Consider the following 12,769-nt stretch of genomic DNA (forward strand, 5'->3'; position numbering starts at 1 on the left):
AGGCGGCAAACTTCTAGGGGCAGCATCCGCCCGTCCGTGGGTGCGGGGGGGCCGGCCGCCGAGCTGGAGGGGTAGCGGGCAGGACGGGGGTATTGGGCCTAGCAGTGGGGAAGGTGGTCGGACCCCCCCCCCCCCCTCCCTCGCCTGGGTCCCCCGATCTGCGCTCCCTTCCAGCTTTAAATGTAGAGTAAGCAGCCGACAGACATTAAGAGACATCAGGGATATTTCCTGCTTTACTGAAGGAAGCAATCATCAGGCCTCTCCTCAAAAAACCCTCCCTGGACCCTGATGCAATGACCAGCTACAGACCTGTCTCTAACCTCCCCTTTCTGGGCAAGCTAATTGAAAAAGCTGTCTACCTCCAGCTAGAAGCCAAAATCCTACAAAACAACAGTTATGACCCATTCCAGTCTGGCTTCAGGAAACACCACAGCACTGAAACTGCCCTCATCCAAATATGCAACCACCGGCTCATGGCAAGCGACAGAGGAGAGTGCTCAATCCTCATACTGCTAGACCTTTCTGCAGCCTTTGATACAGTTGACCATGACATCTTGATAAACAGGCTACAGGAATACTGCGGCATTGATGGCATAGTTCTTCAGTGGTTCCAATCCTTCTTGAGTGGCAGAACCCACAAAGTGTCTATGGGGCCCTTCCTGTCCACCCCTGTATCACTTAAGTATGGGGTGCCCCAGGGCTCAATCCTCTCTCCCCTGCTTTTCACGATTTACATGTTACCGTTGGGAAAACTAATCCAAAAACACGGCCTGACATACCACTGCTATGCAGACGACACCCAACTATAGCTTTCCTTCAAGCCTGGTGTGACAGACCCAACTCTAACTATAAACGCCTGCTTACGTGAACTACAGAAATGGATGAATGACAACTGGCTGAAACTAAATGCAGACAAAACTGAAGTCCTTCTGATTGGAGGGCAGAGCATGATAACAAAACAGCTTAACTTGCAGTCTTCACCACTGGGAATAGGAGGCACGGATCTACGCAGCTCTGATCATGTGCGTAGCCTGGGAGTTCTAATTGATTGGGATTTAAACTTCAGAACTCAAATCTCTGCTGTGGTGAAATCATCCTATTTTCACCTGAAGAACATTGCAAAAATCAAGCACCTCATACCCCCAGAAGATCTGCCAACCATAGTCCACGCCTTCATCACATCCCGACTGGACTACTGCAATGCTCTCTACACTGGCCTTCCAAAAAAGGTCTTGTACTGTCTACAGCTGATACAGAATACTGCTGCCAGACTGCTAACCAACCAACCCCGTCACTGCCACATAACGCCAGTCCTGCACTCCCTTCACTGGCTACCTATAGAATGGAGGGTCCTATTCAAGATCGGCCTACTGACATTTAAATCCCTGAATAATCTAGGCCCTGGATACATGAAAGATATGTTGCAGCTGCGTAGCAATCCCCACATTCTCAGATCCACAGGTTCTAATAATCTAGTCATACTCAGAGTCCACTTGGAAACTTTTGGTCCCAGAGCCTTCTGTCATGCTGCCCCTACATTTTGGAACTCCTTACCTCAACAGATCAGGACAGCTCCATCCCTGGACGTGTTTAAATCCATACTGAAAACCCACCTGTTCAGTTTGGCATTTGCAGAAATATAACATTTGTTGTGTGAATACTTCATCCTACTAATTACTGAATCTGAGAGAGCCTAAGCGCTTTGAGTCCTATGGGAGAAAAGCGCTATAGAAATGTTATTGTATTGTATTGTATTGTAATGTAATGTAAGCTTTAAATAGTGAGTAAGCAGTCGACAGTAAGAGGCACGGGCGGGGGATCACTCACCTCTTCCTCGTTCCAGCTTGCGCTTCACTGACGTCACTTCCTGCAACGCCTCCCACTGTATTGCACTGTATTGTACGTGGCCGGCGTTGCAGGAAGTGACGTCAGTGGAGCGCACGTTGGAACGAGGAAGAGGTGAGTGATCCCCCGCCCGTGCCTCTTACTGTCGACTGCTTACTCACTATTTAAAGCTGGAAGGGAGTGCAGATCGGGGGACCAAGGTGAGGTGACCAAGGTGACCAATACCCCCGTCCTGCCCGCTACCCTTCCAGCTCGGCGGGCCCCCACGGGGGGGGGGGGGGGCGGCAATTTTTTCAAAATTCACCTCGGGCGGCTAAAAGTCTAGGGCCGGCCCTGCCTCCGGGGACTGGAAGAAGAATGGCTGCCTGCATCTGGATCCCAGGGGGAGGTGAGTGAAAACACCCACTGCGTGCTATAATCTGCATAGGCCTCGCGGCGGTCACCAGGAGTCGGGCTCGGAATTACCGCTCTGAGCTGCGGATCTCCAAATCCGAGCCTGACTCGGGGTTACCGTCAGGGAGGTTAAGTACTGTCTGTATGCTGACTTGCCAATAAAAGAGCTATACTTCACTACAGGCAGTGCCGACCCATCCTTGTATGTATATGTAGTGGCTGGATGGTATACTGGTTAAGGGCTCTGCCTCTGACACGGGAGACTTGGGTTCAAATCTCGGCTCTGCCTGTTCAGTAAGCCAGTAATTCAGTAAGGAGCGCTTTGGGCAAGACTCCCTAACACTGCTACTGCCTACTGAGTGCGCTCTAGTGGCTGCATCGCAAGCGCTTTGAGTCCGACAAGAGAAAGGCGCTATACACATACTGCAATTATTATTATATGCTATATACCCCTGGAGGTGCTGAGGTAGGGGTTCTGGCATGCCACTCCGTCCATTGGGTGCTTCTTCATTACTTTATTGTTGTTGTATGCAGAGCCTCTCATGAATGAAGGGTGCTACTTTATATCCCCTACTACAGAGAGTATTATATAGAGTGTATGACTGCTGAACATTTTCTGTGCATCAGGGGGGTAACAACAGCCCTGGAGCCCTCCTGCTAAATTGTCATGGGGCCCCTGGAATCCAAACTTCTCCCCGCCTACACAGTATTCCCCATGAACACACCTTGCCCTGACGTGCATGCAGAATAGAACAGGGACCAGAGTAACATATACCTGCTCCAGTGCTGCTGGTCTCCTCTATGCATCACAGCTGCACACTCTGTTTCCATTCGCCAGCTTTGGTCATGTGATCGGGAGCCGGCAAATGACAGCAGAAAGTGTGCGGCTGTGCTGCATGGAGGAGACCCACAGTGCTGGAGCCGGTAAACATTACTCTACTACCTGTGCTACTCTGCATGTGGTTAGGAGTGGGCCCCCTCACTCAGCCCCCCTTTTGTTACGTCCCTGTCTTGTAGCGCAGTAACCAGTGTGTGCTGCACGCTGGCTTCACATGGAAGAGGAGTGTGCTGCATACATGGATGAGAAGGTCCTACAAGTGTGGACTCCACACAGAAGAGGACATGGTGAGGACCTACTGTATATTCTGGCATATAAGACTTTTTCACCCTTGAAAATTTTCTGAAAAGTCTGGGGTCGTCTTATACGCTGGGTGTCTTTGATGCCGGGTGATACATGATGCTGATACGCGATGCACATATGGGACATGCTGATGTTTACGTGATGTGCATACGCGACATACTGATGATTAATTACCGGGTGCTGGAGATTCGGCGTCGCCGCTTATGCTGGGGAGAGCTCATCATTCATGCTGCAAGGTCTGGGACGCCCAGGGTAGGGAAGAAAGAGATTGCGCCGTGCCCATAAAACACGCCTCTTCCGCCCATCTTGCCCGCCCTATCCTGTTACTGCCTATCAGATCTCGCTGCTGAGGACTGTAGTGAAGCGGCGCAGGCGCGCATGTGCGAGATCTGAGAGGCGAAGAAGGAGGTAAATAGGATGCAAGGGCTGGCCAGATGGGTGAAAGAGGCGTGTTTTATGGGCACAGTACAATCTATTCTTTCGTACCGCTCTGATAAACAGGTAGATAAAGAGAACTGATCAGACCACTTATGGAGAGGGAGAGTTGACCAATTCAACCAGTCAATCACCTGTATGCTGTTATATAATTGGTACAGCATACAGTACAGCACCACTGTTCATACAACCAGTATATGATTTAAAAAAAAATATATTTGGTGTGCGTTGGAAGAGGGGTAGTCTTATACAGCAAGTACCGTATATCCCAAACTCTATATTTTAACTGGAAAAAGTTGGGGGGGTCGTCTTATACGCCAGAATATACTTATGGACTGGGAGGGGGTAGCACAGAAAAGTTTGCCTAGTGGGCCACAAGCATTAGTGCCGGGATTTCTCTTTTCACTCTCTTTACACATTGGTATTTTTTCCATTCAACACCTGTGGGGTTTACTTTAAGCTGCGCTAATAAGGAGAGCAGTGAATACAAACAGCAGAACATGTGGTAATATTTAGGAGGTTTATTACATGACAGCAATGTTCTGTATCCGGTGTGCTGTGGTGGCCCTCTCTTCCCTCACATACTGTCCAGAGAGCAAGGCCAGGCCGTCTCACACATAGCCAGCAGCGTTTATTTATGTTGATCACATCCCAGCTCAGTGTCCAATTTCCCCCATCCAGCTTTTCTGTTGAAAGAAACTGTAAATAATTTTGTGTTACTGGGAATTTCTGCATTTCACGGGTGCGATCATCGTCATGACTTTCTGCGGTTCCTTGTGGTACTCAAATACAGAAAACACATATGGTACCCCAGGGTTACTGCAGTTGTAGGCCTTGGCACGAAACTGTACTTAAAGGGTTACTTAAGCACAGGAAAAAATATACATACCTGGGGCTTCCTCCGGCCTAATGGCTCCCACGCCATCCTCTCCTCACTCCCGATTCGCCTGCAATTGGCCTGAAAGATCCTCTGGTCCGGACCAACTGCGCATGCATGGCCCGGGTGCACGCGCACTCCTGCCGTGTTCACGTCGCCCAGAGCGTTCTGCGCCTGCACAGTATTACTGCGCAGGCACAGAATGCCCCCAGCAACAGGAGCAAGACAGGAGAGCATGCCTGGCCAGACTGCGCATGCATCGACGGGCCCCGACTGGAGGATTTTACGGGGACAGTTGTGGGTGAACCAGGAGTCAGAAGAGGATGGCGTGGGAGCGATCAGGCCGGAGGAAGCCCCAGGTATGTATATTTTGTTGCTGTGGCCCAGGGGCGTAACTAGGAATCACTGGGCCCCCCTGCAAAACTTTGGATGGGACCCCCTCCTGCCAGGACAGAGAACTCGGGGAGGGGTAGAGAGGTTGGGGGCTGGACTTTAGACGTACAGAAGAGCCTGCTGCACACTGAATAGGGACTGTCAACAAATCTTTGTCTGCAAAACTTTGTATGATTCCTCATCAGTGGCTGAGCAGATGCAGTCATTAGAACAATTGTGCAGAGAAGAAAGCTATTTTTCTCTCCTTGCCCTTAGTTGTCAGTCTCTCAGGACTTGCTATACATACTTTTTTTTAGCTAGATACTAGATAGCATTGCTCCAGGGCTTTGTAACCCTATGCTTGCTATGGTGTATTCTATATCCCTGCAAGCACCCTCAACCACAGCCGGGACAAGGTCCTCCAGCACCGAAGGCTGAGTGCGCCCCTCCATCCCTCCCACCCCAGCCATCACACACTGATTGCTATTAGACTAAGATTCGCCCCAGGGCCCCTAACGCCTTAATCTCTTGTTATCTGTTTTCCAGTCACTGCCATGTATCCCCTTTTTCTTATTTCTCTCTGCTTCAAACACAATAGGGGAATGATAGCTGAGTGAGTTGTGCGCCCCCTTCTACACTGCGCCCTGAGGCTGGAGCCTCTCTCGCCTCGGCCCTGCACTCTAACTTACAGCTACCTACTGGGAGCCATAGTAGTAGACGAACAAGGTGGGAGATACTGACACCCCCCTACTTTATGGTTTACCAGACTATCATCAGTGGGGACTGAAAACTGCTGTGTCTGTCTGCACTATCCTGAGTACGTAAATACAGCATTGAGTGTTGAATATTGCAAAGCGTTGATTGATGCTGTAAGTACATTAGGTACAGAAAACAGAAATGGCTTTAGAATCTGAAATCCTTTGCCAATTTTCTTTCCCTGACGTAAAACTGAGAGCTGGAAGGAAAGGGCACCCTCCGGTCTCCCCAGAGGAACTGGAGAATGAGATAATCAGCTGCAGATTCTCAGCCTTCGTGAGGAAAAACACAGATAACATTGAGCTCATGGAAGGGATACATCGCTCTCAGTCATTTCTTGGCAATTATTAAGTATACATGATTTCATGCTGATCACTTTACTGTGATCTTTCTTCATGTCTCACAGATGGGCTTTAACTCTTTCTACTCTACTTTTGCGATCATCCATGTCCCCCAATACTGTCTCTGCTGTGTGGGTGGGGGGGGGGGGGGGGGTTACAGGAGTGATAGCTGCATCCAAGGACATTTCTGGGCAATTTGGCACGTGAGTTAAGGCAGCTGTTGACACCCCCCCCCCCCCCCCCTCATCCCCTAAGGTGGCAACACACCATTCGATTTTTTAAACATCTGTTCAATTTAAAAATTGCAATCAATTTTTCTGACTGATTGTAACATTTCAAAAATATGACCAATGTACCACACACTTATGTTAAATTTTTTCCTCAATTATGATAAAAATGATTGGAAACTCAGAGAAAATTGCTAGGGTGTGTATATTAACCACTTGCCGACCGGCGACCGCCCACAGCCGATGGGCGGCGGCAAAGTGGACGCCGAAAGGACCGCAATACGCCCAAGGGCGTTGCGTCCTTTCTGCATGCCGGGGGAGCGATCGCGTCATTGATGACGCGCGCTTCCCCCAGCAACTGGCTCCGCCCACCGGCGACGACAACCCGCCGGCCATTCGAAAGCGGTGGCGGGTTGTTAACCCCACGATCGCCGCTACAAAGTGTATAATACACTTTGTAATGTATACAAAGTGTATTATACAGGCTGCCTCCTGCCCTGGGGGTCCCAGTGTCCAAGGGACCACCAGGGCAGGCTGCAGCCACCCTAGTCTGCACCCAAGCACACTGATCTCCCCGCCGCCCCCTGATCGCCCACAGCACCCCTCACACGCCCACCTCCCAGACCACTGTTTACACCCAATCACTCCCCTAATCACCCATCAATCACTCCCTGTCACTATCTGTTAACGCTATTTTTTTAATTAGGTCCCCAACTGCACCCTGGGGATCACCCCCCACCACTCAGATTCTCCTTAGACCCCACCTGTGTACTGTATGCATCTATCCTCCCTGTCACTGCCACCCATCAATCAGCCCCTAACCTGCCCCTTGCAGGCAATCTGATCACCCACCCACACCATCAGATCGCCCGCAAACCTGCCGTCATATCACCTCCCAAGTGCATTGTTTACATCTGTTTTCTACCCTAAACACCCACTAATTACCCATCAATCACCCATCAATCACCACCTATCACCACCTGTCACTGTTACTCATCAGATTAGACCCTAATCTGCCCCTTGCGGGCACCCAATCAACCGGCCACACGCTCAGATTGCCCTCAGACCCCCCCCCCTTATCAATTCGCCAGTGCATTATTTACATCTGTTCTTCCCTGTAATAACCCACTGATCACCTGTCAATCACCTGTCAATCACCCATCAATCACCCCATGTCACTGCCCCCCATCAATCAGCCCCTAACCTGCCCCTTGCGGGCAATCTGATCACCCACCCACACCATCAGATCGCCCGCAAACCCGCCGTCAGATCACCTCCCAAGTGCATTGTTTACATCTGTTCTCTCCTCTAAACACCCACTAATTACCCATCAATCACCCCCTATCACCACCTGTCACGGTTACCCATCAGATCAGACCCTAATCTGCCCCTTGCGGGCACCCAATCACCCGCCCACACACTCAGATTGCCCTCAGACCCCCCCCTTATCAATTCGCCAGTGCATTTTTTACATCTGTTCTTCCCTGTAATAACCCACTGATCACCTGTCAATCACCTATCAATCACTCATCAATCACCCCCTGTCACTGCCACCCATCAGTCACCCCCTGTCACTGCCACCCATCAATCAGCCCCTAACCTGCCCCTTGCGGGCAATCTGATCACCCACCCACACCATCAGATCGCCTGCAGACCCGCCGTCAGATCACCTCCCAAGTGCATTGTTTACATCTGTTCTCTCCTCTAAACACCCAGTAATTACCCATCAATCACCCCCTGTCACTGTTACCCATCAGATTAGACCCTAATCTGCCCCTTGCGGGCACCCAATCACCCGCCCACACGCTCAGATTGCCCTCATACCCCCCCTTATCAATTCGCCAGTGCATTATTTACATCTGTTCTTCCCTGTAATAACCCACTGATCACCTGTCAATCACCTTTTAATCACCTATCAATCACCCATCAATCACCCCCTGTCACTGCCACCCATGCATTGTTTACATCTGTTCTCTCCTCTAAATACCCACTAATTACCCATCAATCACCCCCTGTCACCACCTGTCACTGCTACCCATCAGATTAGACCCCTATCTGCCCCTAGGGCACCCAATCACCCGCCCACACCCTCAGAACGCCCTCAGACCCCAGCCAGTGCATTGTTTGCATCTATTCCCCCCACTAATCACACCTTGAGACACCCATCAATCACCTTCTGTCACCACCTGTCACCCCCTAGCACACCTACCCATCAGATCAGGCCCTAATTTGCCCCGTGTGGGCTCCTGATCACTCGACCAAACCCTCAGATCCCCCTCAGACCCCCTTCCGATTACCTCCCCAGTGCATTGATTGCATCTATTTTCCCCTCTAACCACCCCCTGAGACAACCATCAATCACCTCCTGTCACCTGTCTAGCACTACTATCCATCAGATCAGGCCCAATACAACCTGTTATCTAAAAGGCCATCCTGCTTATGACCGGTTCCACAAAATTCACCCCCTCATAGACCACCTGTCATCAAAATTTGCAGATGCTTATACCCAGGGCCGTATCTATTAAGAGGCACCCGTGGGCCGGTGCCATGGGCGGGTCCTCGGGGGGGGGGGGGTGGCCACCTATAGTTCAATACATTTTTTTATTTTTTTAATTCATAAAATTAAATTTTTTTTTATTTTTTTTAGTTGGGCGTGGGGGGGGTGCGGGGGGAGCGGCGGAGAGCGCACCTACAGATGACGAGGGGAGCTCTCACCCCCGCCCTCCAGCACAGTGGCAGCAGCCGGCCAGGACATGATCCTGAACTCTGCATGCCGCCGCCTGGTCTAGTGACGTCACTAGACCAGGAGGCGGCATGCAGAGTTCAGGATCATGTCTGCCACTCTGCTGGAGGGCGGGAGCGAGTCGGGAGAAGCGCGAAGGACGCGCTGGTAACTGCAGCCCAGCTACCCAGCCAGGAGCCAGCTCGCCCAGCCAGGTAGGTACCCAGCCAGCCCGCTGCCCAGCCAGCCCGCTGCCCAGCCAGGTACCCAGCCAGCCCGCATGCCCAGCCAGGTACCCAGCCAACCTGCATGCCCAGCCAGGTACCCAGCCAGCCCGCATGCCCAGCCAGGTACCAAGCCAGCCCGCTGCCCAGCCAGGTACCCAGCCAGCCCACTGCCCAGCCAGGTACCCAGCCAGCCCGCTGCCCAGCCAGGTAACCCAGCCAACCTGCATGCCCAGCCAGGTACCCAGCCAGCCTGCATGCCCAGCCAGCCTGCATGCCCAGCCAGCCCGCTGCCCAGCCAGCCTGCATGCCCAGCCAGGTACCCAGCCAGCCCGCTGCCCAGCCAGGTACCCAGCCAGCCCGGTACCCAGCCAGCCCGCATGCCCAGCCAGGTACCCAGCCAGCCCGCATGCCCAGCCAGGTATCCAGCCAGCCCGCATGCCCAGCCATGTATCCAGCCAGCCCGCATGCCCAGCCAGGTACCCAGCCAGCCCGCATGCCCAGCCAGGTACCCAGCCAGCCCGCATGCCCAGCCAGGTACCCAGCCAGCCCGCATGCCCAGCCAGGTACCCAGCCAGCCCGCATGCCCAGCCAGCTCGCATGCCCAGCCAGGTACTCAGCCAGTCCACTGCGTTCATGCCCAGCCAGGTATCCAGCCAGCCCGCATGCCCAGCCAAGTACCCAGCCAGCCCACTGCCCGCTTTCCCAGCCAGCCCACTGCCCGCTCGCCCAGCCAGGTACCAAGCCAGTCCACTGCACGCTCGCCCAGCCAGGTACCCAGCCAACCCACTGCCCGCTCGCCCAGCCACCCAGCCTGCCCGCTCGCCCAGCCTGGTACCCAGCCCACTGCCCGCTCGCTTAGCCAGGCAGTGGCTGGATAGTGTAATGGTTAAGGGCTCTGCCTCTGACACAGGAGACCTGGGTTCAAATCTCGGCTCTGCCTGTTCAGTAAGCCAGCACCTAGTCAGTAAGGAGTTTCTTGGGCAAGTCTCCTTAACATTGCTACTGCCTACTGAGTTCGCTCGCCTAGTGCCTAGTGGCTGCCTCGCAAGTGCTTTGAGTCCGACAGGAGAAAGGCGCTATACAAATACTGCAATTAATTACTCAGCCAGCCCACTGCTTGCTCACCCAGCAACCCAGCCAGCCCACTACCCGCTCACCCAGCCAGGTACTCAGCCAGCCCACTGGTGTTATGCTGCCCACTGTGTGATTTACTGCTGAAATGCTGCCCACATTGTGATTATTTTCTGGTGAAATGTTGCCCACATTGCAATTATTCTCTGCTGAAATGTTGCCCACATTGTGATTATTCTTTGCTGAAATGTTGCCCACATTGTGATTATTTTCTGGTGAAATGTTGCCCACATTGCAATTATTCTCTGCTGAAATGTTGCCCACATTGCGATTATTCTTTGCTGAAATGTTGCACTCATTGCGATTATTTTCTGGTAAAATGTTGCCCACATTGTGATTATTTTCTGGTGAAATGTTGTCTACATTGCAATTATTCTCTGCTGAAATGTTGCCCACATTGTGATTATTCTTTGCTGAAATGTTGCACTCATTGCGATTATTTTCTGGTGAAATGCTGCCCACATTGCGATTATTTTCTGGTGAAATGTTGCCCACATTACGATTATTCTTTACTGAAATGTTACACTCGTGATTATTCTCTGCTGAAATGCTGCACACATTGCGATTATTTTATGGTGAAACACTGCCCCATTATGATTATTTGGCACCTATGGGGGGGGGGCCCATCCAAATTCTCGCAAGGGGGGCCAGCGATTTCTAGTTACGCCCCTGACTACTACCTAAACTGGGGATACCTATAGACCTGGATATCTATACTGGGGACACCTATAGTATGTCTACATTTGGACACCTATAGACCTGGCTACTGTACTTATACTAATTATTTATATAGCGCCAACATATTACGCAGCGCTGTACAGAGTATGTATTGTTTTGTCACATAACTGTCCCACAGAGGGGCTCACAATCTAATCCCTACCATAGTCATATGTCTATGTATGTATCGTAGTCTAGGGCCAATTTTTAGGGGAAGCCAATTAACGTTATACTTATCTGTATCGTATGTTGTTGGGATGTGGGAGGAAACCAGAGTGTCTTAAGGAAACCCACACAGACAAAGGGAGAACATACAAACTCCTTGCAGATGTTGACCTGGCTAGGATTCGAACCAGGAACCCAGCGCTGCAAGGCGAGAGTGCTAACCACTACGCCATCATGCTGCCATACCACTGTACTATATTGTACTGCCATCTTCAGCAGTACTTTACGGAGTACGTAGTCATGTGACTGACTATCCTCTGAGGAGCTTACAATCTAATTCTCCTATAGTCTAATGTCCTACCATATTATTATGTATTTATATAGCACTGGCATCTTCTGCAGCACTTTGCAGAGAACAGTCATGTTACTGACTTTTCTCAGGGGAGCTCACACTCTAATACCTACCACTATTTTGTGCGAGAGAACACTGGCTAATGTGTGGGGTTTTTTTTGGGGGGGGGGGAGGGACATTTCCTACTTGCTTTTTTAAGGTCACTTTACTCATACCCAGGGAGAAACCATGGCCCCACTGACTTTGGTCTGCACTCTTACTAGGATATTTTAATTAGCCACACCCACTGCGTTATGGGCACGCCCACTGCATTCTGTGGCCACGCCCATTTTTCGCTGCTGCGCCAACGTTCTCCTGGGGGGCGCCGTAGGTTTGGTGTGCCTAGGGGAGCCCAAACCCTAAATACAGCCCTGCTTATACCCCTGAACAGTCATTTTGAGACATTTGGTTTCCAGACTACTCACGGTTTTGGGCCTGTAAAATGCCAGGGCAGTATAGGAACCCCACAAGTGACCCCTTTTTAGAAAAAAGACACCCCAAGGTATTCTGTTAGGTGTATGACGAGCTCATAGAAGATATTATTTTTTGTCAAAAGTTAGCGGAAATTGATTTTTATTGTTTTTTCACAGTGTCATTTTTCACTAACTTGTGACAAAAAATAAAATCTTCTATGAACTCACTATACACCTAACGGAATACCTTGAGGTGTCTTCTTTCTAAAATGGGGTCACTTGTGGGGTTCCTATACTGCCCTGGCATTTTAGGGGCCCTAAACCGTGAGGAGTAGTCTAGAAAACAAATGCCTCAAAATGACCTGTGAATAGAACGTTGGGCCCCTTAGTGCACCTAGGCTGCAAAAAAGTGTCACACATGTTATATCGCCGTACTCAGGAGACAGCCATCTTTTCACTCCGTACAGTGCTGCGATCTATGCCAGCGATGTACTGGGGACAGCCGTGTGACACGGCTGTCCCCTTTAGAGGTTTAGGGGTGATCGGCTGGTGGGGGGAAGGAAGGGCGGGTGAATAAAAAAAAAAAAAAAGGAAATTTATTAGTAAAATAATAAAA

General features: G+C 51.0%; 1 protein-coding gene and 1 long non-coding RNA gene across 10 annotated transcripts in view; one reads left to right on the forward strand and one right to left on the reverse strand.

Moving 5' to 3' along the window:
* Positions 1 to 12,769, forward strand: part of LOC137562780 (uncharacterized) — a 139,851-nt gene that overhangs the window by 41,180 nt on the left and 85,902 nt on the right. The gene's annotated exons all lie outside the window — the stretch shown is intronic.
* Positions 4,321 to 12,769, reverse strand: part of GMIP (GEM interacting protein) — a 148,489-nt gene continuing 140,040 nt past the window's right edge. For 8 of the 9 annotated variants that reach the window (XM_068274466.1, XM_068274464.1, XM_068274463.1 and 5 more), the window contains one exon: positions 4,321 to 4,513. The gene's annotated coding sequence lies outside the window, so the exon portion shown is untranslated. The remainder of the gene's footprint in view (positions 4,514 to 12,769) is intronic. The other variant, XM_068274461.1, reaches the window with a different exon arrangement.

Source organism: Hyperolius riggenbachi, chromosome 3, assembly GCF_040937935.1.
Source record: "Hyperolius riggenbachi isolate aHypRig1 chromosome 3, aHypRig1.pri, whole genome shotgun sequence".
Classification (NCBI taxonomy): domain Eukaryota; kingdom Metazoa; phylum Chordata; class Amphibia; order Anura; family Hyperoliidae; genus Hyperolius; species Hyperolius riggenbachi.